Source organism: Grampus griseus, assembly GCF_964374135.1.
Source record: "Grampus griseus genome assembly, chromosome: 2".
NCBI lineage: Eukaryota > Metazoa > Chordata > Mammalia > Artiodactyla > Delphinidae > Grampus > Grampus griseus.
Window position 1 is genome coordinate 32,180,597 of NC_139018.1, and position 22,620 is coordinate 32,203,216.

The 22,620-nt window shown below is 40.3% G+C and overlaps 1 protein-coding gene and 1 pseudogene across 5 annotated transcripts in view; one reads left to right on the plus strand and one right to left on the minus strand.

Annotated features, from left to right (window-relative positions):
* Window positions 1-22,620, minus strand: part of SMOC1 (SPARC related modular calcium binding 1) — a gene marked incomplete at its 5' end in the record, with an annotated part of 155,549 nt that overhangs the window by 64,866 nt on the left and 68,063 nt on the right. The window lies entirely within an intron of this gene.
* On the plus strand, window positions 1,380-22,568 carry LOC309818480 (coiled-coil domain-containing protein 115-like; annotated as a pseudogene). The gene is made up of 2 exons: window positions 1,380-1,940; window positions 22,393-22,568. The product of its transcript is annotated as a coiled-coil domain-containing protein 115-like (transcript).

Genomic DNA, 22,620 nt, shown 5'->3' on the forward strand with positions numbered 1-22,620 from the left:
ACCCGCCGGGACAGGTCGGGGCTGGGAGCTGAGGCTCGGGCTTCGGTCGGATCCCAGGGAGAGGACTGGGGTTGGCTGCGTGAACACAGCCTGAAGGGGGCTAGTGCACCACAGCTAGCTGGGAGGGAGTCCAGGAAAAAGTCTGGAACTGCCTAAGAGGCAAGAGACCCTTGTTTTGTGGTGCGCGAGGAGAGGGGATTCAGAGCACCACCTAAAAAGCTCCAAAGACAAGCGCGAGCTGTGGCTATCAGCAAAGACCCCAGAGACGGGCATGAAATGCTAAGGCTGCTGCTGCAGCCACCAAGAAACGGCAGCTTCCTTTTTTTTCAGTATAGTTTTTAGCGCTTGTTATTATTGGTGGATTGGTTTTTTGGTTTAATTGTTTTCTTCTTTCTTTTTTCTTTTTTTTGTATTACTTTTTAATTTTTAATAATAATTTTTTTATTTTAATAACTTTATTTTATTTATGTATTTATTTTTTCTTTTTCTTTTTCTCCCTTTTCTTCTGAGCCGTGTGGCTGACAGAGCCTTGGTGCTCCGGCTGGGTGTCAGGCCTGAGCCTCTGAGGTGGGAGAGCCGAGATCAGGACATTGGTCCACCAGAGACCTCCCAGCTCCATGTAATATCAAATGGCAAAAGCTTTCCCAGAGATCTCCATCTCAACACTAAGACCCAGCTTGACTCAACAACCAGCAGGCTATAGTGCTGGACACCCTATGCCAAACAACTAGCAAGACAGGAACACAACCCCCATGCATTAGCAGAGAGGCTGCCTAAAATCATAGTAAGTTCACAGACACCCCAAAACACACCACTGGACTCGGTCCTGCCCACCAGAGAGACAAAATCCAGCCTCATCCACCAGAACACAGGCAGCAGTCCCCTCCACCAGGAAGCCTACATGATCCACTGAACCAACTTCACCCACTGGGGGCAGACACCAAAAACAACGGGAACTACGAACCTGCAGCCTGTGAAAAGGAGACCCCAAACACAGTAAGTTAAGCAAAATACAAAGACAGAAACACACAGCAGATGAAGGAGCAAGGTAAAACCCATCAGACCAAACAAATGAGGGGGAAATAGGCAGTCTACCTGAAAAAGAATTCAGAGTAATGATAGTCAAGATGATCCAAAATCTTGGAAATAGAATGGAGAAAAAACAAGAAACGTTTAATAAGGACCTAGAAGAACTAAAGAGGAAACAAAAAATGATGAACAACACAATAAATGAAATTAAAAATTCTCTAGAAGGAATTAATAGAAGAATAACTGAGGCAGAAGAACAGATAAGTGACCTGGAAGATAAAATAGTGGAAATAACTACCACAGAGCAGAATAAAGAAAAAAGAATGAAAAGAGGAATGTGTGCAGAGCCCATGGTGGCGCGGTATCTGCGAGCCGAGCTGGACTCGCTTCTCCTGCAGCTGCTCAGGGACCTGGAGGAACTGGAGGCAAAGCGGGCAGCGCTGAATGCCTGGGTGGAGGGCTGGCTCTCACTCTCCAAAGCTCACTGCACCATGGGTGCCAAGTTGGTAGGGCCTCTGCAGTATGCCTCCCACATGGAGCCCCAGGTCCACGTCTGCACCAGCGAGGCCCAGGACGGACTCCAGAGGTTCTGAATGTGAGAGCTGGCACCCAGACTCCAGAGGACGTGGGACCCCACAAGGCAGTTCTGCACAGGCGCAAGGGCCTCACGAGGACCCCAGAGCCAGACTGCTCCCCAGCTCCCCAGGACCCTCTGAACTGGTTTAGAATCCTGGCTCCTCACAGTCTACAGCAAGCTCAAGCCAGCTTCTGGGAGGGTCTGCAGCTGGCTGCAGACATGGCCAGCCTTCAGATCCGCATCGACTGGGGTCGAAGCCAGCTCCAGGGGCTGCAGGAGAAACTCAAGCAGTGGAGCCCGGGGCTCCCTGACCTGCCACCACAGAAGCAAGGCAGTGAGCACAGCTGTTCTTTGATGTGGCTGCATTATCTCAGGCCTTCTTCCTTCACAGATTGCCCCCCACCCCAGCTGTTCCTCTCTCCTTAATACTTCTCTGGTCTGCATGTTTCCAACTTTGTTAGGTGGGGAAGTTTGAAGAGGCAAAGTGAGTAATGTTGAAAGTCACTACTATGAAACCACTTCTAGAGTTGTGTTGTCTCAGGACGTATTCATGTCAGGCAGGCACAAACCTGTTAGGTTAGTTCATATCACTGAACAACTGTAACAACCTGATGCATAAATCAGCTGGGGTTTTTCATTAAAGGATGAAATATTGCACAGCTAGTGGCAGGGAAGGACAAGAGGTAGGTGCTTCAGTTTCACTATATCCTTACAAGTGATTTTGATGGAGGAAAAAACCATACACAGCTAACAGATCAGGACAGAATGGTAACTCATCAATAAAACACACACACACACACACACCTGAGTAGATGGGCAGCACTTGGCAGGTTTTAAGCCAGAAAGTAAAAAGGATCGGACCTAGATTTTCAAGAGAAATCTTTCAAGAGACCATTCAGGTTTATAAAACCTGCCATTATCTTTCCAAGAGTGAGTATTTTAATTTGTTGAAGGGCCAGGAACTCTGTGGCAATTCATTTTCCTACTGGCTTCTTGATAATTTTAGCAGTTTCTAGGAGCTAATTGTTACATTTGGTGGATGTTAGTTTTCTGTTCATAATACGAGATGTAAATTGTTTTTCCCAGTTTGTCTTTTAACTTTGCTTATGGTGGTTTAAAAATAAAAACCAAACTTTTTATTATAAAATAAAATAAATAAAATACATTATATTAAATAAAACACATTATATTAAATGGCAAAAAACAACAATAAAAAAGAATGAAAAGAATTGAGGACAGTCTCAGAGACCTCTAGGACAGCATTAAACACACCAACATTTGAATTATAGGGGTACCAGAAGAAGAAGAGAAAGAGAAAGGGACTGAGAAAATATTTGAAGAGATTATAGTTGAAAACTTCCCTAATATGGGAAAGGAAATGGTCAATCAAGTCTAGGAAGCGCAGAGAGTTCCATACAGGATAAATCCAAGGAGAAACACCCAAGACACATATTAATCAAACTATCAAAAATTAAATACAAAGAAAACATATTACAAGCAGCAAGGGAAAAACAACAAATAACACATAAGGGAATCCCCATAAGGTTAACAGCTGATCTTTCAGCAGAAACTCTACAAGCCAAAAGGCAGTGGCAGGACATATTTAAAGTGATGAAAGGGAAAAACCTACAACCAAGATTACATTACCCAGTAAGAACCTCATTCAGATTCGACAGAGAAATTAAAACCTTTACAGACAAGCGAAAGCTAAGAAAATTCAGCACCACCACATCAGCTTTACAACAAATGCTAAAGGAACTTCTCTAGGCAGGAAACACAGGAGAAGGAAAAGACCTACAATAACAATCCCAAAACAATTAGCAAAATGGTAATAGGAACATACATACCGATAACTACCTTGAATGTAAGTGGATTAAATGCTCCAACCAAAAGACATAGACTGGCTGAATGGATACAAAAACAACATCCGTATGTATGCTGTCTACAAGAGACCCACCTCACACCTCAGGATACATACAAACTGAAAGTGAGGGGATGGAAAAAGATATTCCATGCAAATGGAAATCAAAATAATGCTGGAGTAGCCATTCTTGTATCAGACAAAATAGACTTTAAAACAAAGACTATTACAAGAGATAAAGAAGAACACTACATAATGATCAAGGGATCAATCCAAGAAGAAGATATAACAATTGTAAATATTAATGCACCCAACATAGGAGCACCTCAATACATAAGGCAAATACTAATAGCCATAAAAGGGGAAATCGACAGTAACACAATCATAGTAGGGGACTTTAACACCCCACTTTCACCAATGGACAGATCATCCAAAATGAAAATAAATAAGGAAACACAAGCTTTAAATGATACATTAAACAAGATAGACTTAATTGATGTTTATAGGACATTCCATCCAAAAACAACAGAATACACTTTCTTCTCAAGTGCTCATTCTTGGAACATTCTCCAGGAACATTCTCAAGTGCTCATTCATGGAACATTCTCCAGGATAGATCATATCCTGGGTCACAAATCAAGCCTTGGTAAATTTAAGAAAATTGAAATCGTATCAAGTATCTTTTCTGACCACAATGCTATGAGACTGGATATTGCTATGAGACTAGATATCAATTACAGGAAAAAAATCTGTAAAAAAATACAAACACATGGAGACTAAACAATACACTACTAAATAACCAAGAGATCACTGAAGAAATCAAAGAGGAAATCAAAAAATACCTAGAAACAAATGACAATGAAAACACGATGATCCAAAACTTATGGGATGCAAAAAGAGCAGTTCTAAGAGGGAAGTTTATAGCAATACAATCATACCTTAAGAAACAAGAAACATCTCAAACAAACAACCTACCCTTACACCTAAAGCAATTAGAGAAAGAAGAACAAAGAAACCCCAAAGTTAGCAGAAGGAAAGAAATCATAAAGATCAGATCAGAAATAAATGAAAAACAAGTGAAGGAAACGATAGCAAAGATCACTAAAACTAAAAGCTGGTTCTTTGAAAAGATACAAAAAATTGATAAACCATTAGCCAGACTCATCAAGAGAAAAAGGGAGAAGACTCAAATCAATAGAATTAGAAATGAAAAAGGAGAAGTAACAACTGACACTGCAGAAATACAAAGGATCATGAGAGATTACTACAAGCAACAATATGCCAATAAAATGGACAACCGGGAGGGAATGGACAAATCCTTAGAAATGCACAACCTTCCAAGATTGAACCAGGAAGAAATAGAAAATATGAACACACCAATCACAAGCACTGAAATTGAAACTGTGATTAAAAATCCTCCAATAAACAAAAGTCCAGGACCAGGTGGCTTCACAGGTGAATTCTATCAAAAATCTAGAGAAGAGCTAACACGTATCCTTCTCAAACTCTTCCAAAATAGAGCAGAGGGAGGAACACCCCCAAACTCATTCTATGAGGCCACCATCACCCTGATGCCAAAACCAGACAAAGATGTCACAAAGAAAGAAAACTACAGGCCAATATCACTGATGAACATAGATGCAAAAATCCTCAAGAAAATACTAGCAAACAGAATCCAACAGCACATTAAAAGGATCATACACCATGATCAAGTGGGGTTTATCCCAGGAATGCAGGAATTCTGCAATATATGCAAATCAATCAATGTGATACACCATATTAACAAATTGAAGGATAAAAACCATATGATCATCTCAATAGATGCAGAGAAAGCTTTCAACAAAATTCAACACCCATTTATGATAAAAACCTTCCAGAAAGTAGGCATAGAGGGAACTTACCTCAACATAATAAAGGCCATATAGGACAAACCCACAGCCAACATCATACTCAATGCTGAAAAACTGAAACCATTTCCACTAAGATCAGGAACAAGACAAGGCTGCCCACTCTCACTACTATTATTCAACATAGTGTTGGAGGTTTTAGCCACAGCAATAAGAGAAGAAAAAGAAATAAAACGAATCCAAATCAGAAAAGAAAAAGTAAAGCTGTCACTGTTTGCAGATGACATGATACTATACACAGAGAATCCTAAAGATGTTACCAAACTACTACAGATAATGAATGAATTTGGTAAAGTAGCAGGATACAAAATTAATGCACAGAAATTTCTTGCATTCCTATACACTAATTATGAAAAATCTGCAAGTGAAATTAAGGAAACACTCCCATTTACCACTGCAACAAAAAGAATAAAATACGTAGGAATAAACCTACCTAAGAAGACAAAAGACCTGTATGCAGAAAATTATAAGACACTGATGAAAGAAATTAAAGATGATACAAATAGATGGAGAGATATACCATGTTCTTGGACTGAAAGCATGAACATTGTGAAAATGAATATACTACCCAAAGCAATCTACAGATTCAATGCAATCCCTATCAAACTACCAATGGCATATTTCACAGAACTAGAATTAAAAATTTCACAATTTGTATGGAAACACAGAAGACCCCAAATAGCCAAAGCGATACTGAGAAAGAAAAACGGAGCTAGAGGAATCATGCTCCCTGACTTCAGATTATACTACAAAGCTAAAGTAATCAAGACAGTATGGTACTTGGCACAAAAACAGAAATATATATCAATGGAAGAGGACAAAAAGCCCAGATATAAACCCACACACATATAGTCACCTTATCTTTGATAAAGGAGGCAAGAATATACAATGGAGAAAAGACAGCCTCTTCAATAAGTGGTGCTGGGAAAGTTGGACAGCTACATGTAAAAGAATGAAATTAGAACACTCCCTAACACCATACACAAAAATAAACTCAAAATGGATTAAAGACCTAAATGTAAGGCCAGACACCATAAAACTCTTAGAGGAAAACATAGGCAGAACACTCTATGATATAAATCACAGCAAGATCCTTTTTGACCAACCTTGTAGAGAAATGGAAATAAAAACAAAAATAAACAAATGGGACCTAATGAAACTTAAAAGCTTTTGCACAGCAAAGGAAACCATAAACAAGACGAAAAGACAGCCTTCAGAATGGGAGAAAATATCTGCAAATGAAGCAACTGACAACGGATAAATCTTCAAAATTTATAAGCAGCTCATGCAGCTCAATATCAAAAAAACAAACAACCCAATCCAAAAATGGGCAGAAGACCTAAATAGACATTTCTCCAAAGAAGATATACAGATTGCCAACAAACACATGAAAGAATGCTCAACATCATTAATCATTAGAGAAATGCAAACAAACCTACAGTGAGATATCATTTCACACAAGTCAGAATGGTCAACATCAAAAAATCTACAAATAATAAATGCTGGAGAGGGTGTGGAGAAAAGGGAACCCTCTTCCACTGTTGGTGGGATTGTAAATTGATACAGCCACTATGGAGAACAGTATGGAGCTTCCTTAAACAACTACAAATAGAACTACCATATGACACAGGAATCCCACTACTGGGCATACACCCTGAGAAAACCATAATTCAAAAAGAGTCATGTACCACAATGCTCATTGCAGCTCTATTTACAATAGCCAGGATATGGAAGCAACCTAAGTGTCCATCGACAGATGAATGGATAAAGAACATGCGGCACATATATACAATGGAATATTACCCAGCCATAAAAAGAAACAAAATAGAGTTATTTGTAGTGAGGTGGAAGGATCTAGAGTCTGTCATACAGAGTGAAGTAAGTCAGAAAGAGAAAAACAAATACCATACGCTAACACGTATATATGGAATCTTAAAAAAAAAAAAAAAGTCATGAAGAACCTAGGAGCAAGATGGGAATAATGACACAGAGCTACTAGAGAGTGGACTTGAGGACGCGGGGAATGGGAAGAGTAAGGTGGGAAAAAGTCAGAGAGTGGCATAGATATATATACACTACCAAATATAAAATAGATAGCTAGTGGGAAGCAACCACATAGCACAGGGAGATCAGCTCTGTGCTTTGTGACCACCTAGAGGTGTGGGATGGGTAGGATTGGAGTGAGGGAGATGCAAGAGGGAAGAGATATGGGGATACATGTATATGTAAAACTGATTCACTTTGTTATAAAGCAGAAACTAACACACCATTATAAAGCAATTATACTCCAATAAAGATGTTAAAAAAAAAAAAAGAGGGCTTCCCTGGTGGCACAGTGGTTGAGAGTCCGCCTACCGATGCAGGGGACACGGGTTCGTGCCCCGGACCAGGAAGATCCCACATGCCGCTGAGCGGCTAGGCCTGTGAGCCATGGCCACTGAGCCTGCGCATCAGGAGCCTGTGCTCCGCAACGGGAGAGGCCACAGCAGTGAGAGGCCCACGTACCGCCAAAAAAAAAAAAAGGAAAAGAAAAGAAAGTATTAATGGGAACATACATATCAATAACTACCTTAAATGTAAATGGATTAAATGCTCCAGCCAAAAGACATAGACTGGCTGAAGGGATACAAAAACAAGGCCCATATATATGCTCTCTACAAGAGATCCACTTCAGACCTAGGGACACATACAGACTGAAAGTGAGGGGATGGAAAAAGATATTCCATGCAAATGGAAATCAAAATAATGCTGGTGTAGCAATTCTCATATCAGACAAAATAGACTTTAAAACAAAGACTATTACAAGAGACAGAGAAGGACACTACATAATTATCAAGGAATCAATCCAAGAAGATATAACAATTGTAAATAATTATGCCCCCAACAAAGGAGGACTGCAATACATAAGGCAAATGCTAACAGCCATAAAAGGGGAAATCGACAGTAATACAATCATAGTAGGGGACTTTAACACCCCACTTTCACCAATGGGCATTTCCTCCAAAATGAAAATAAATAAGGAAACACAAGCTTTAGGTGATACATTGAACAAGATGGACTTAATTGATATTTATAGGACTTTCCATCCAAAAACAACAGGATACACTTTCTTTTTAAGTGCTCATGGAACATTCTTCAGGATATACCATATCCTGGGTCACAAATCAAGCCTTGATAAATTTAAGAAAATTGAAATCGTATCAAGTATCTTTTCCGACTACAACGCTATGAGACTAGATATCAATTACAGGAATAAAACTGTAAAAAATACAAACACGTGGAGGCTAAATAATACATTACTAAATAACCAAGAGATCACTGAACAAATCAAAGAGGAAATCAAAAAATACCTAGAAACAAATGACAATGAAAAGACGATGACCCAAAACCTATGGGATGCAACACAAGTAGTTCTATGAGGTAAGTTTATAGCAATACAATCCTTCCTTATGAAACAAGAAACATCTCAAATAAACAACCTAACCTTACACCTAAAGCAATTAGAGAAAGAAGAACAAAAAACCCCCAAAGGGGGCTTCCCTGGTGGCGCAGTGGTTGAGAGTCCGCCTGCCGATGCAGGGGGCGTGGGTTCGTGCCCCGGTCCGGGAGGATCCCGCGTGCCGCGGAGCGGCTGGGCCCGTGAGCCATGTCCGGAGCCTGTGCTCCGCAGCGGGAGGGGCCACAGCGGTGAGAGGCCCGCGTACAGAAAGAAAAAAAAAAAAAAAAAAAAAAAAACCCCAAAGGTAGCAGAAGGAAAGAAACCATAAAGATCAGATCAGAAATAAATGGAGGGCTTCCCTGGTGGCACAGTGGTTGAGAGTCCGCCTGCCGATGTGGGGGAAGTGGGGTCGTGCCCCGGTCCGGGGGGATTCCACGTACCACGGAGCGGCTGGGCCAGTGGGCCATGGCTGCTGAGCCTGCCCGTCCGGAGCCTGTGCTCGACAATGGGAGGGGCCATGGCAGTGAGAGGCCCGCGTACCACAAAAAAAAAAAACAGAAATAAATGGAAAAGAAATGCAGGAAATGATAGCAAAGATCAATAAAACTAAAAGTTGGTTCTTTGAGAAGATAAACAAAATTGATAGACCATTAGCCAGACTCATCAAGAAAAAAAGGGAGAAGACTCAAATCAATAGAATTAGAAATGAAAAAGGAGAAGTAACAACTGACACTGCAGAAATACAAAGGATCATAAGAGATTATACTATAAGCAACTATATACCAATAAAATGGACAACCTGGAGGAGATGGACAAATTCTTAAAAAAGCACAACGTTCTGAGACTGAACCAGGAAGAAATAGAAAATATAAACAGACCAATCACAAGCACTGAAATTGAAACTATGATTAAAAATCTTCCAACAAACAAAAGTCCAGGACCAGATGGCTTCACAAGCGACTTCTATCAAACATTTAGAGAAGAGCTAACACCTATCCTTGTCAAACTCTTCCAAAATATACCAGAGGGGTTAACACTCCCAAATTCATTCTATGAGGCCATCATCACCCTGATACCAAAAGCAGACAAAGATGTCAGAAAAAAAGAGAACTACAGGCCATTATCCCTGATGAACATCAATGCAAAATCCTCAAGAAAATACTAGCAAACAGAATCCAACAGCACATTAAAAGGATCATACACCATGATCAAGTGGGGTTTATCCCAGGAATGCAGGGATTCTGCAATATATGCAAATCAATCAGTGTGATACACCATATTAACAAATTGAACGATAAAAACCATATGATCATCTCCATAGATGCAGAAAATGTTTTTGACAAAATTCAACACCCATTTATGATAAAATCCCTCCAGAAGTGGGCATAAAGGGAACTTACTTCAACATAATAAAGGCCATATATGACAAACCCACAGCCAACATCATTCTCAATGGTGAAAAACTGAAACCATTTCCACTAAGATCAGGAACAAGACAAGGTTGCCCACTCTCACCACTATTATTCAACACAGTTTTGGAAGTTTTAGCCACAGTAATTACAGATGAAAAAGAAATAAAATGAATCCAAACCAGAAGAAGAGGTAAACTGTCACTGTTTGCAGATGACATGATACTATACATAAAGAATCCTAAAGATGCCACCAGAAAACTACTAGAGCTAATGAATGAATTTGGTAAAGTAGTAGCAGGATACAAAATTAATGCACAGAAATCTCTTGCATTCCTATACACTAATGATAAAAAATATGAAAGTGGAATTAAGGAAACACTCCCATTTACCACTGCAACAAAGGGAATAAAATACCTAGGAATAAACCTACCTAAGAAGACAAAAGACCTGTATGCAGAAAATTATAAGACACTGATGAAAGAAATTAAAGATGATACAAACAGATGGAGAGATATACCATGCTCTTGGGCTGAAAGAATGAACATTGTGAAAACGACTATACTACCCAAAGCAATCTACAGATTCAATGCAATCCCTATCAAACTACCAATGGCATTTTTCACAGAACTGGAACAAAAAATTTCACAATTTGTATGGAAACACAAAAGACCCCGAATAGCCAAAGCAATCTTGAGAAAGAAAAACGGAGCTAGAGGAATCATGCTCCCTGACTTCAGGTTATATTACAAAGCTACAGTAATCTAGACAGTATGGTACTGGCACAAAAACAGAAATATATATAAATGGAAGAGGATAGAAAGCCCAGATATAAACCCACGCACATATGGTCACCTTACCTTTGATAAAGGGGGCAAGAATATACAATGGAGAAAAGACAGCCTCTTCAATAAGTGGTGCTGGGAAAGCTGGACAGCTACATGTAAAAGAATGAAGTTAGAACACTCCCTAACACCATACACAAAAATACACTCAAAATGGATTAAACACCTAAATGTAAGGTCAGACACCATAAAACTCTTAGAGGAAAACATAGGCAGAACACTCTATGACATAAATCACAGCAAGATCCTTTTTGACCAACCTCGGAGAGAAATGGAAATAAAAATAAACAAATGGGACCTAATGACACTTAAAAGCTTTTGCACAGCAAAGGAAACCATAAACAAGACGAAAGGACAACCCTCAGAATGGGAGAAAATACTTGCAAACGAAGCAACTGACAAAGGATAAATCTCCAAAATTTACAAGCAGCTCATGCAGCTCAATATAAAAAAAACAAACAACCCAATCCAAAAATGGGCAGAAGACCTAAATAGACATTTCTCCAAAGAAGATATACAGATTGCCAACAAACACATGAAAGAATGCTCAACATCATTAATCATTAGAGAAATGCAAACAAACCTACAATGAGATATCATTTCACACCAGTCAGAATGGCCATCGTCAAAAAAATCTACAAATAATAAATGCTGGAGAGGGTGTGGAGAAAACGGAACACTCTTGCACTGCTGGTGGGAATGTAAATTGATACAGCCACTGTGGAGAACAGTATGGAGCTTCCTTAGAAAACTACAAATAGAACTACCATACGACCCATCATTCCCACTACTGGGCACATACCCTGAGAAAACCATAATTCAAAAAGAGTCATGTACCAAAATGTTCATTGCAGCTCTATTTACAATAGCCAGGACATGGAAGCAACCTAAGTGTCCATCAACAGATGAATGGATAAAGAACACGTGGCACATATATACAATGGAAAGTTACTCGGCCATAAAAAGAAATGAAATTGAGTTATTTGTAGTGAGGTGGATAGACCTAGAGTCTGTCATACAGAGTGAAGTAAGTCAGAAGGAGAAAAACAAATACCATATGCTAATACATATATATGGAATCTAAGGAAAAAAATGTCATGAAGAACCTAGGGGTAAGACAGGAATAAAGACACATACCTACTAGACAATGGACTTGAGGATACAGGGAGGGGGAAGGGTAAGCTGTGACAAAGTGAGAGAGTGGCATGGACATATATACACTACCAAACGTAAAATAGATAGCTAGTGGGAAGCAGCCGCATAGCACAGGGAGATCAGCTCGGTGCTTTATGACCACCTGGAGGGGTGGGATAGGGAGGGTGGGAGGGAGACGCAAGAGGGAGGAGACATGGGGATACGTGTATATGTATAGCTGATTCACTTTGTTATACAGCAGAAACTAACACGCCATTGTAAAGCAATTATACTCCAATAAAGATGTTTAAAAATATATCCAATTAAAAAGTTCCTCTTGTGTAGGAGCTTTGTTCACATCAGAACTGTGACAATCTGGCCAGTGGTGGGACAAAAGTGGCCTACCGGAGTGGGGGCTCTTTCTTGTTTCCCATATCTGACTTCACTTTTAGTTAAAATTTTCTGCCTTCATACCTCCCTTCCATGTTCCTTTTACTTTTCCCTACTTTGACAGGGAAAAAAAAAATTCTGATCCTGTTCATTTTTGAGAAGAGTTTAGTTGACTGACCTGCAGGGTCACCTCCTAGCGTGTCATATGCATCCATAGCGGAGTGGCAATAGCCCTGAATGTGTGTGTGTTCATGGCTCTGCCTGAAAAGGTTCCCGAATAAGTGTTTGCTGTGGGCCTACTATGTGCCTAACCACCGGATTGAACATTAGTCTCATAACATAAACTCTAAAAAGTGTGGAGGTTATTCCCAGAGGTCATCAGTTTAACCCCCTTGCCCCACAGCAGCCCTGCTGGATGCCCATTCAGTCCTGCCTGCCCTCTTCCTGGGATGGAAAGTTAAGTTCTGTTTGAGTAAAATAGTCCATCTATGGTTTCCTCCTCTTGAAAATAGTTTCGTAGTTTGAGTCAGAATCTGAGTCATCAAATATTTTACTCAGTGATCCTGGGTTGGCTCTGTGGGACTGTTCAAGAAAAAGCTATTGTCATCCACACACAAAGTTTGAAACAACTCTCATGCAGCCCTGTGGTCACCTCTTTCCCATTCACCCTTTGGTTCTTCTTATCTTGAAACCAACCTCTGTCTCCTTTGAATATTCCTCATGTGACATAATTTCCTAACCTTCTCACCTTAGTTATCCTCCTGGATATGCTCCAGTTTGGCAATATCATTATGAAAGTTGGCAATCTCCTTTATGGCAATCTCCTTTAAGAGGCAGTACAGAGTAGTGGTTAGGACCAAGAACCCTGGTGCCAGGCTGCTTGGGTTTGAATCCTGACTCTGCCACTTGCAAGCTGCATGACCCCGGGCAAGCTACTCAACTTCTCTGTGGCTCAGATTCCTTAGCTATAAAATAAGAATATAATAGTGTCTACTCATAGGTCATAGTGAGGATTGAATAAGTTAATGTGTGTCAGCCACTTATGAAACACCTGTGCACATAGTAAGTGCTATACAGGTGATGGTGTTATTATCTGAAAAAGAAAAGAACAGCAGAGAGGGTGATTGAAACATCCTTCACTGAGTCTCCCCTTTTCCATAAGCAGCAGGAAGGCCAGAGAAGCAGGCCTCCATCCTTCCCTCCCTCCCTCCCAAGTACAACCCTCTGCAGAAGAGAAGCTGCAGATACCACCCAGAGCTTGCTCCTTTCATTTCCACAATAGACTGTAGGGACAGACTCACCAGAGGCTATGCAGAGGTCCGATGCTCAGCTGGGAGCACCCAGACCCTGCAACTTGCTCCAAAGCAAATGATGCCAGCCAATCTGAGAGAAGATGCTCAGTGGCCATAGGCCATTGGAGCAGTGGTTGGGGTAGGCAAGTCACCACAGAACACAATGGCTACAGTGTTGGAGCTCCATCCACACTCATCTTGCCCTCCTCTGCACCTGTGGGTGACCCAGGGGGTGCCAGTTCTCTCACTGAAAAGTTGACAGTGGTGGCTCTCACCATGTGTGAGAGATCAGATGAGTCACTTAGAGACAGGTCCTCCCTGCACGTGGAGGCATCAGGCCCTGTCCCTGCCCTCATTTACAAAATTAAACATTTACTTTCATATGACCCCCAGTGGGTACAAGGATTTGTTCTTGGGTGATGAAAATATTCTGTCATTAGACAGTGGTGATGGTTACACAACTCTGTAAATACACTAAAAACCACTGAATCATACATTTAAAGGAATACATTTTATGGCACGTGAATTCTATCTTAATAGAGTTGCTATTTTAAATAACAAAACCAGGTGGCCAGCCCACAGGCCCCCGTTTGCCGACCTCTGGAAGAGCCCAACTAGCTCTCCCATTTTACGGTTGAGCAAAATGAGACCAAAGAGGAAGAAAACTAACACTTGCTGAACAGCAAGTATGTGCTGTGTTATGGGCATTTTCATGTAAATTATCATACGCAACATCTGGTTGTTTGGAACAAAAGCAATTCAATGAAAAACACATGTAAAACAAGTAGTAAGATGCCCTGGGCACAGTAGATGTTCAAATTGTCCTTTAACAGAAAAGGACAAAGAAAAGCAACAGCTGACCCAACAGTGGGTCTCTTGGCCATTATGCCATCTGTACATAAAGGATGGACTTAAATATTTAACAGTGTGACTCCTTTGAAAAAAAGAAAAAAAAAAGTTGGCACAGTCCACTAAGACATACAGAACTGGCTGTGTTTGGAGACATCCAAAGGAACTGGTTATGACTGGAGAAGCTCAGAACATTCCAGCTACGGATGCAGCCAGGCTCTTAGTACTTTACCTAGAGAGCCCTCTGCACTGTCTGAAGAGACATCCACACTATTGCTCTAGGTAAGATAGTTCCACATGACAAAAAGACGTAGCCCTTGGACTCAACAAAGATGGGATAAATCCTTTCCCCTAAGACGATGCTCAGCGCTCCAGCCTACCAACGTTTCATCAGCTGAGGTCAGCAAAGGTTCACTATCGATGAAAAACATCCCTACCTTCAGTACTTGCTGAGAACCTGGAAGAGGGAGACCCAGATGGTAAACCCAGGTGTTTCCAAGGCAAGCTAGTCACACAACTCAGCCCGCGGGGGTGATTTCAGGACGTGCAATTCTGTACTATGGGGGTGGGGAGAGGAGGTGCTAAAAAGGAACCTCAAGACCTGCTTCACAGCTCAGGCACCAGTACTTAGGAAACAAGCTGCAGTTCCCCAGGTTTTAGAAAATGCAACAGTAAGAGCTATAAAAATGCTGACGAGGGGGACCCACTGTCTTTGCCAAAAAACCACAGAACTTTCTCTTTGCACTTCCAACTTCTGAACAAAGCATCATCAAGAAGAAAATACAGCTCCCCAGATCCCTATGGCAAAAAAAAAAAAAAAGACCTCGGGAAATGAAAAAGCATATATACACGTGTGTTGGTGTGGGGAAGAGTGATTAGAATGAGGAAAACTGTGTTTCCATACAAATTGTGAAATTTTTTGTTCTAGTTCTGTGAAAAATGCCAGTGGTAGTTTGACAGGAATTGCATTGAATCTGTAGATTGCTTTGGGTAGTAGAGTCATTTTCACAATGTTGATTCTTCCAACCCAAGAACATGGCATATCTCTCCATCTATTTGTATCATCTTTAATTTCTCTCATCAGTGTCTTATAATTTTCTGCATACAGGTCTTTTGTCTCCTTAGGTAGGTTTATTCCTAGATATTTTATTCTTTTTGTTGCAATAGTAAATGGGAGTGTTTTCTTGATTTCACTTTCAGATTTTTCATCATTAGGGTATAGAAATGCCAGAGATTTCTGTGCATTAATTTTGTATCCTGCTACTTTACCAAATTCATTGATTAGCTCTAGTAGTTTTCTAGTAGCATCTTTAGGATTCTCTATGTATGGTATCATGTCATCTGCAAACAGTGACAGCTTTACTTCTTCATTTCCGATTTGGATTCCTTTTATTTCCTTTTCTTCTCTGATTGCTGTGGCTAAAAATTCCAAAACTATGTTGAATAAGATTGGTGAGAGTGGGCAATCTTGTCTTGTTCCTGATCTTAGTGGAAATGGTTTCAGTTTTTCACCATTGAGAACGATGTTGGCTGTGGGCCTGTCATATATGGCTTTTATTATGTTGAGGAAAGTTCCCTCTATGCCTACTTTCTGAAGGGTTTTTATCATAAATGGGTGTTGAATTTTGTTGAAAGCTTTCTCTGCATCTATTGAGATGATCAGACCCCGAATAGCCAAAGCAATCTTGAGAATGAAAAACGGAGCTGGAGGAATCATGCTCCCTGACTTTAGACTATACTACAAAGCTACAGTAATCAAGACAGTATGGTACTGGCACAAAAACAGAAATATAGATCAATGGAACAGGATAGAAAGCCCAGAGATAAACCCACGCACACATGGTCACCTTATCTTTGATAAAGGAGGCAGGAATGTACAGTGGAGAAAGGACAGCCTCTTCAGTAAGTGGTGCTGGGAACACTGGACAGTTACATGTAAAAGTATGAGATTAGATCACTCCCTAACACCATACACAAAAATAAGCTCAAAATGGATTAATGACCTAAATGTAAGGCCAGAAACTATCAAACTCTTAGAGGAAAACATAGGCAGAACACTCTATGACATAAATCACAGCAAGATCCTTTTGGACCCACCTCCTACAGAAATGGAAATAAAAACAAAAATAAACAAATGGGACCTAATGAAACTTCAAAACTTTTGCACAGCAAAGGAAACCATAAACAAGACCAAAAGACAACCCTCAGAATGGGAGAAAATATTTGCAAATGAAGCAACTGACAAAGGATTAATCTCCAAAATTTATAAGCAGCTCATGCAGCTCAATATCAAAAAAACAACCCAATCCAAAAATGGGCAGAAGACCTAAATAGACATTTCTCCAAAGAAGATATACAGACTGCCAACAAACACATGAAAGAATGCTCAACATCATTAATCATTAGAGAAATGCAAATCAAACCTACAGTGAGATATCATCTCACACCAGTCAGAATGGCCATCGTCAAAAAAAATCTAGAAACAATAAATGCTGGAGAGGGTGTGGAGAAAAGGGAACACTCTTGCACTGCTGGTGGGATTGTGAATTGGTACAGCCACAAAGGAGAACAGTATGGAGGTTCCTTAAAATACTACAAATAGAACTACCATATGACCCAGCAATCCCACTACTGGGCATATACCCTGAGAAAACCATAATTCAAAAAGAGTCATGTACCAAAATGTTCATTGCAGCTCTATTTACAATAGCCCGGAGATGGAAACAACCTAAGTGTCCATCATCGGATGAATGGATAAAGAAGATGTGGCACATATATATAATGGAATATTACTCAGCCATAAAAAGAAACGAAATTGAGTTATTTGTAATGAGGTGGATAGACCTAGAGTCTGTCATACAGAGTGAAGTAAGTCAGAAAGAGAAAGACAAATACCGTATGCTAACACATATATATGGAATTTAAGAAAAAAAAAATGTCATGAAGAATCTAGGGGTAGGACAGGAATAAAGACACAGACCTACTAGAGAATGGACTTGAGGATACGGGGAGAAGGAAGGGTAAGCTGTGACAAAGCGAAAGAGAGGCATGGACATATATACACTACCAAACGTAAGGTAGATAGCTAGTGGGAAGCAGCCGCATAGCACAGGGAGAGCAGCTCTGTGCTTTGTGACCGCCTGGAGGGGTGGGATAGGGAGGGTGGGAGGGAGGGAGACGCAAGAGGGAAGAGATATGGAAACATATGTATAAATGATTCACTTTGTTATAAAGCAGAAACTAACACACCACTGTAAAGCAATTATACTCCAATAAAGATGTTTTTAAAAAAAAAAAAAGACTTAGGAAAAATGGGGAAAGCGTGGGTGCCAAACAGAGCTATATCAAGAAAGGCTGTTCCTGGAACATGGGGCTCAAAGTGGGAAACAGTACATTTTTTTATGTAGCAGTAACATTACGAATGGTGTTTTATATTGTACAGTATTATTAGAACTACAATCCATCTACACAAAAAAATTAAAATGGACTGGGAATGTATTTGGTAACAACCGCTAATCGACCACATTATTGCTCAACACTAGAAGGCAATTTGGGAGTATGTATCAAATGCCTTAAAAAGTGCATGTCCTTTTGACCCCCTATTCAACTTCCATAAATTTAATCCCCAAATTTCCAGAATTCATGGTACATTCATACAATGGAATATAATGCAGCCATTAAAAAAAATGAGGTCGAGTTATGTGTAATTAACCTGGAAATAAGTCCACAATATAATTAGTATAAGAAAGCATTAGAAAACGATATATGACATTTTATCATTTTTGTCCTAAATAATGATAAGTACACAAAGAAAAAAAAAACTAGTGGGTTATAGACTTAATTGTTACTACTTCAAAGAGATGAAATCACTGACTTTACCTTTCTACCTACGTACATCTGTATTGTCGGAATTTTTTTTACAAAGTGTATATAGCTTTTCTATTTAGAAAAAAATGAAAATATTTCTCTGTTGATTATTTGATTAAGTCTCTAATATACATATATACACACACTATGTAAAATAAGCATCCACAACACGTCACTCTACTAGCTGCAAAGTATGGCTATGCCGTAACTTGTTTAAGCGCTTCTCTACTGTGGATACTTAGATTGCTTCCAAATTTTTGCAACTATAAGCAGAACTTAGATGGAAATCCTTGTGGCTAAATATTTGCACGTATCTTTAATTATTTCTTTAGAATATATTCCTAGAAGTGAAATTTCAGGCTCAAGATGTGGGCACAATTAAGGACTTTTGACCCATATTGCAAAATTATCTCATAAGATGTCAGTGCCAATTTACCTTTTCAAGTACAGTGTGGAGGTAGCCTTTTCCCTTCACCCAGGCCTGAATATTACTATCTCTTTTCCAAGTGTGAACAATTTGGTAAGCAAAATGACATCGTTATTTTTATTTGTATTTCTTTAATTACTAAGGAAAATATCATTCATAGTCACTTATTGTCTATTTGTTATTATTGTGTGACCTGCTTATTGATATCTCTTGCCCAATTTTCTACTAGGATCTTTTTCTTCCTGGTTTGTAAGAGTTTTTTGTCTAATATTAGCCTTTTGTCATTAAGGCTAAAATACGTCATTTGCCTTTTTGCTTTGTTTAAGGCATTTTTTATGTTCAGAAATTTTTAATTTGTATATATTTTCTCAGCAATAAAATCACTCAGAATTCCAAATTACTGACCTGTAAGTGGGCATTTGAAATATACCCCGCTGTACATTTAGGGTCTTGTATACTAACTAGCTACTTCAACATGTTTTCATATCTTTTCTGCATGTAAGCTCCTTGAAGGCACAGACCGTGACATTTCTTGACTCCACCATAGCCAACTAGCTCACAACCCAGAACGTAGCAGAGCTCCAAAATGTCTGAGATGAAAAAATATTGTGTCTGGGACCTGCTTTGAAGCAATCCAGTGTGGGGTGGGAGATGCAAATAGGGTAAAGATGAAACAGAATCAGCCACATGTTAATCATTGTTGAATCTGGGTGACAGGTAGGTACATGGAGTTCATTATACTATTATTTCTACTTTTTTGTATGTTTGAAAATTTCCATAAGCAAAAGGAGTTTTTTTTTTAATGTCTGCTTGATTGATTGGTCAACAGCATCAGAGAGGGGACTTCTGGAATAACAATGGTAATGAAAATGAATTACATATGCATCAAGGACACTTCTGTAGCATAAAAAAGTCAAGAGCACAGGCCTTGAAATTAGGCACAAATCCTTAGTGACCTTGAACATGTTATTCAACCCCTCTGAAACTCAGTTTTCCAGTATAAATAAGGGTATTAATAACTACCTCAAAAGGTCCTAGTAAAGATTAATGGGTGTAAAACTCAGTGCCTGGTACCAAATAGCACTCGATAAAGAGTTGCCATCATTATTATTCAGTGCTGCATAAGCTTGACAAGCTCTAGCCAACATCCTGGTGGTGGTGATCCCATACCCTTCACTGCTGAAATCGCTACTACGGCTCTGACTTCAGTTCAGCATATTGGGCAGCAGAAAACAGCTTGGCAGAGGACTCGGTAGACCAGATGTCAGGAGTTACATTCCTGATACCCAGAAGGGAAAACAGATAGGACCACACCAAAGGACAAAAGCAGTAGCTCCCAACCTTACTCAACAGGTCAGCAAAAAGCCTTAACTCCACATTCCAGTGACACAACCAAGAACAGGAGTGATGAAGCCCTTACAACAGCAGGTCATTCACAACTTGGACCGAACCCTGGCATCACCTGGGAGCTTGAAATAATAACCATGTCTGGGTGCCTCTCCCAGAATTTGACTTAATGGTCTGAGATGTGGACTAGATATCAAGGTTTTTAAAAACCTAATGTAATGTTTACCACTCTGCTGTGTGAGTTGGGCTGGGGGGTATCGAGGGAAGCGGTCAAGGGGAAACAAATTAGAGAACAGAGACCATTGCATCCCACATGAACCCCATTAAAGGCAACCCAGTCATGTGGTCCCAAGCTGTGTCCCGTGCCAGACAAACCCAGTCCCATTAGGGTCCTCTCACTCCCTCCATAAACTTCAAGAGCATGTTACTGAGTAATAATTCACAGGACTAAAATACGTTATTAACACCAGGATGCATGCATGTCAATATTCTAAACAATATTAAAACAATGTATCTGCTCTCTGGGTTTTGGTCTTAAAAAAGAAACAAAAACAAAGAAGTCCAGCTAAGAGACAGTGGAGGCTGGAGGAGGGAGAAAAGCATTTTTTTTCTCCTAGCCTTTTGGCAGCCTGTCAGTACAACTGAAGCACACTCAAAGAGGCAGACTCATTTTGTGAAGTTATTGCAGTGTCTTTGATCAAGGGGAAAGGCACATCCATTTCAATCCCTGTAACGGGGACTGACCAGCTGTCTGGCTTCCTGGCTGCCCACCGGGGTGATCCAGCCTCGAGCCTGCAAACACATGGCAGTGCTTAGCGTGTCAAACAAATGAGGGGGCTCTTGACTGTCTATCCACCCTTTGCTGCACTTCAGGGGCCCCCTCACTTAGCAATTCTGCCTGGACTAATCTGGAAGTTCCCCTCCCCGGCAAACACCACCTGGTCCAGCCTGGCCTCACCGAAACAAAAGCTGGCCAGCGGCTGTCTGTCACGAGGCAGCAAACACTTCAGAACCAAGGGGGCAGGGGTCAACCGTTCTCGTAAGTAACACACGCAGAATTACAGAGGTCTAGAGAAAGGGGGAAGAAAGGATTCCGCCTCCTCCTTATTACCCCCGTCTCAGCCCCAAACTCAGCTGTGAGGGGTTTGATTTTCTCCTGCATACATGAATTCTCAGCACAAAGATCACCTGCACTCTTTTCACTAGAAAAAATGATAAAGAATTGTTGGGGGGGAAGGTTCGACAAAAGACTTTCTTTTCCTTAGGGGGCATCATCTGTAACATCTTGGGAAGATTTGAGCAGTAGAACCAGAGTAGAGATGGGGATAATGATGATGATAATGAGAGCTATTCATATAGCATTTATGTGTTCCAAAGATTTTACATGTGTTAACTCATTTAATCCTCATCACAACCCTATGAAGTAAGCTACGGTAATACTCAATAATAGTAATAATAATAGTAACATGTAACACATATAATATAATAATAATTATTACCACATAGGACGATAATGGAGATCACAGTCTCCATTTTTCACATAAGGGTACTGTGACCCAGGGAAGTTCAGCGACGCGCCTGAGGTGGTGCGTGCATGCATGCCCAGGCCATCTAGCTCCAGGAGCAGTGTGCTAACTACCGCACTACACTGCCTTCCTCCAGTCTCCACCTCAGAGCCTCCTTTGTTTTTTTTTTTAATAGGCATTTTTATTTCTATAGAAAAGAAACAAAACAGTATAATATTCAAGTTAAAGGAGAGAACTTGATTAAACCTCTCAGAATGGAATTTTAGTACATATTTGTTTTTTATATAGATATGAATTTTAATATTTTTATACATTTCATCTAAAATTTTGCACCATACGTTTATTTTATTTATTATGATAGCTACACATTAAAGAGTCACATTTCTGGGAGAATTTTGAGACGGGGTGAAGTCACGATAAAACATGGGACGCTTCACGAATTTGCGTGTCACCCCTGGCCATGCTCATCTTCTCTGTATCGTTCCGATTTTAGTACACGTGCTGCCGAAGCGAGCACTCAGAGCCTCCTTTAAAGCTGCCAGTTCAGAGAACAGCAAGAGTATTGAGGGCTTGAGTTGGACTCCCAGCTCCCTGGCCACTCTGCGACCCGCTGTGATTGCATCTTCTGTAAATGAGGACGCTAACACCTACCTGGCAGGCTTGTGGTGAGACTTAAGTGAGAAAATGAATAAAAGCACCTCTCACAGGGCGGGCAGCCAAG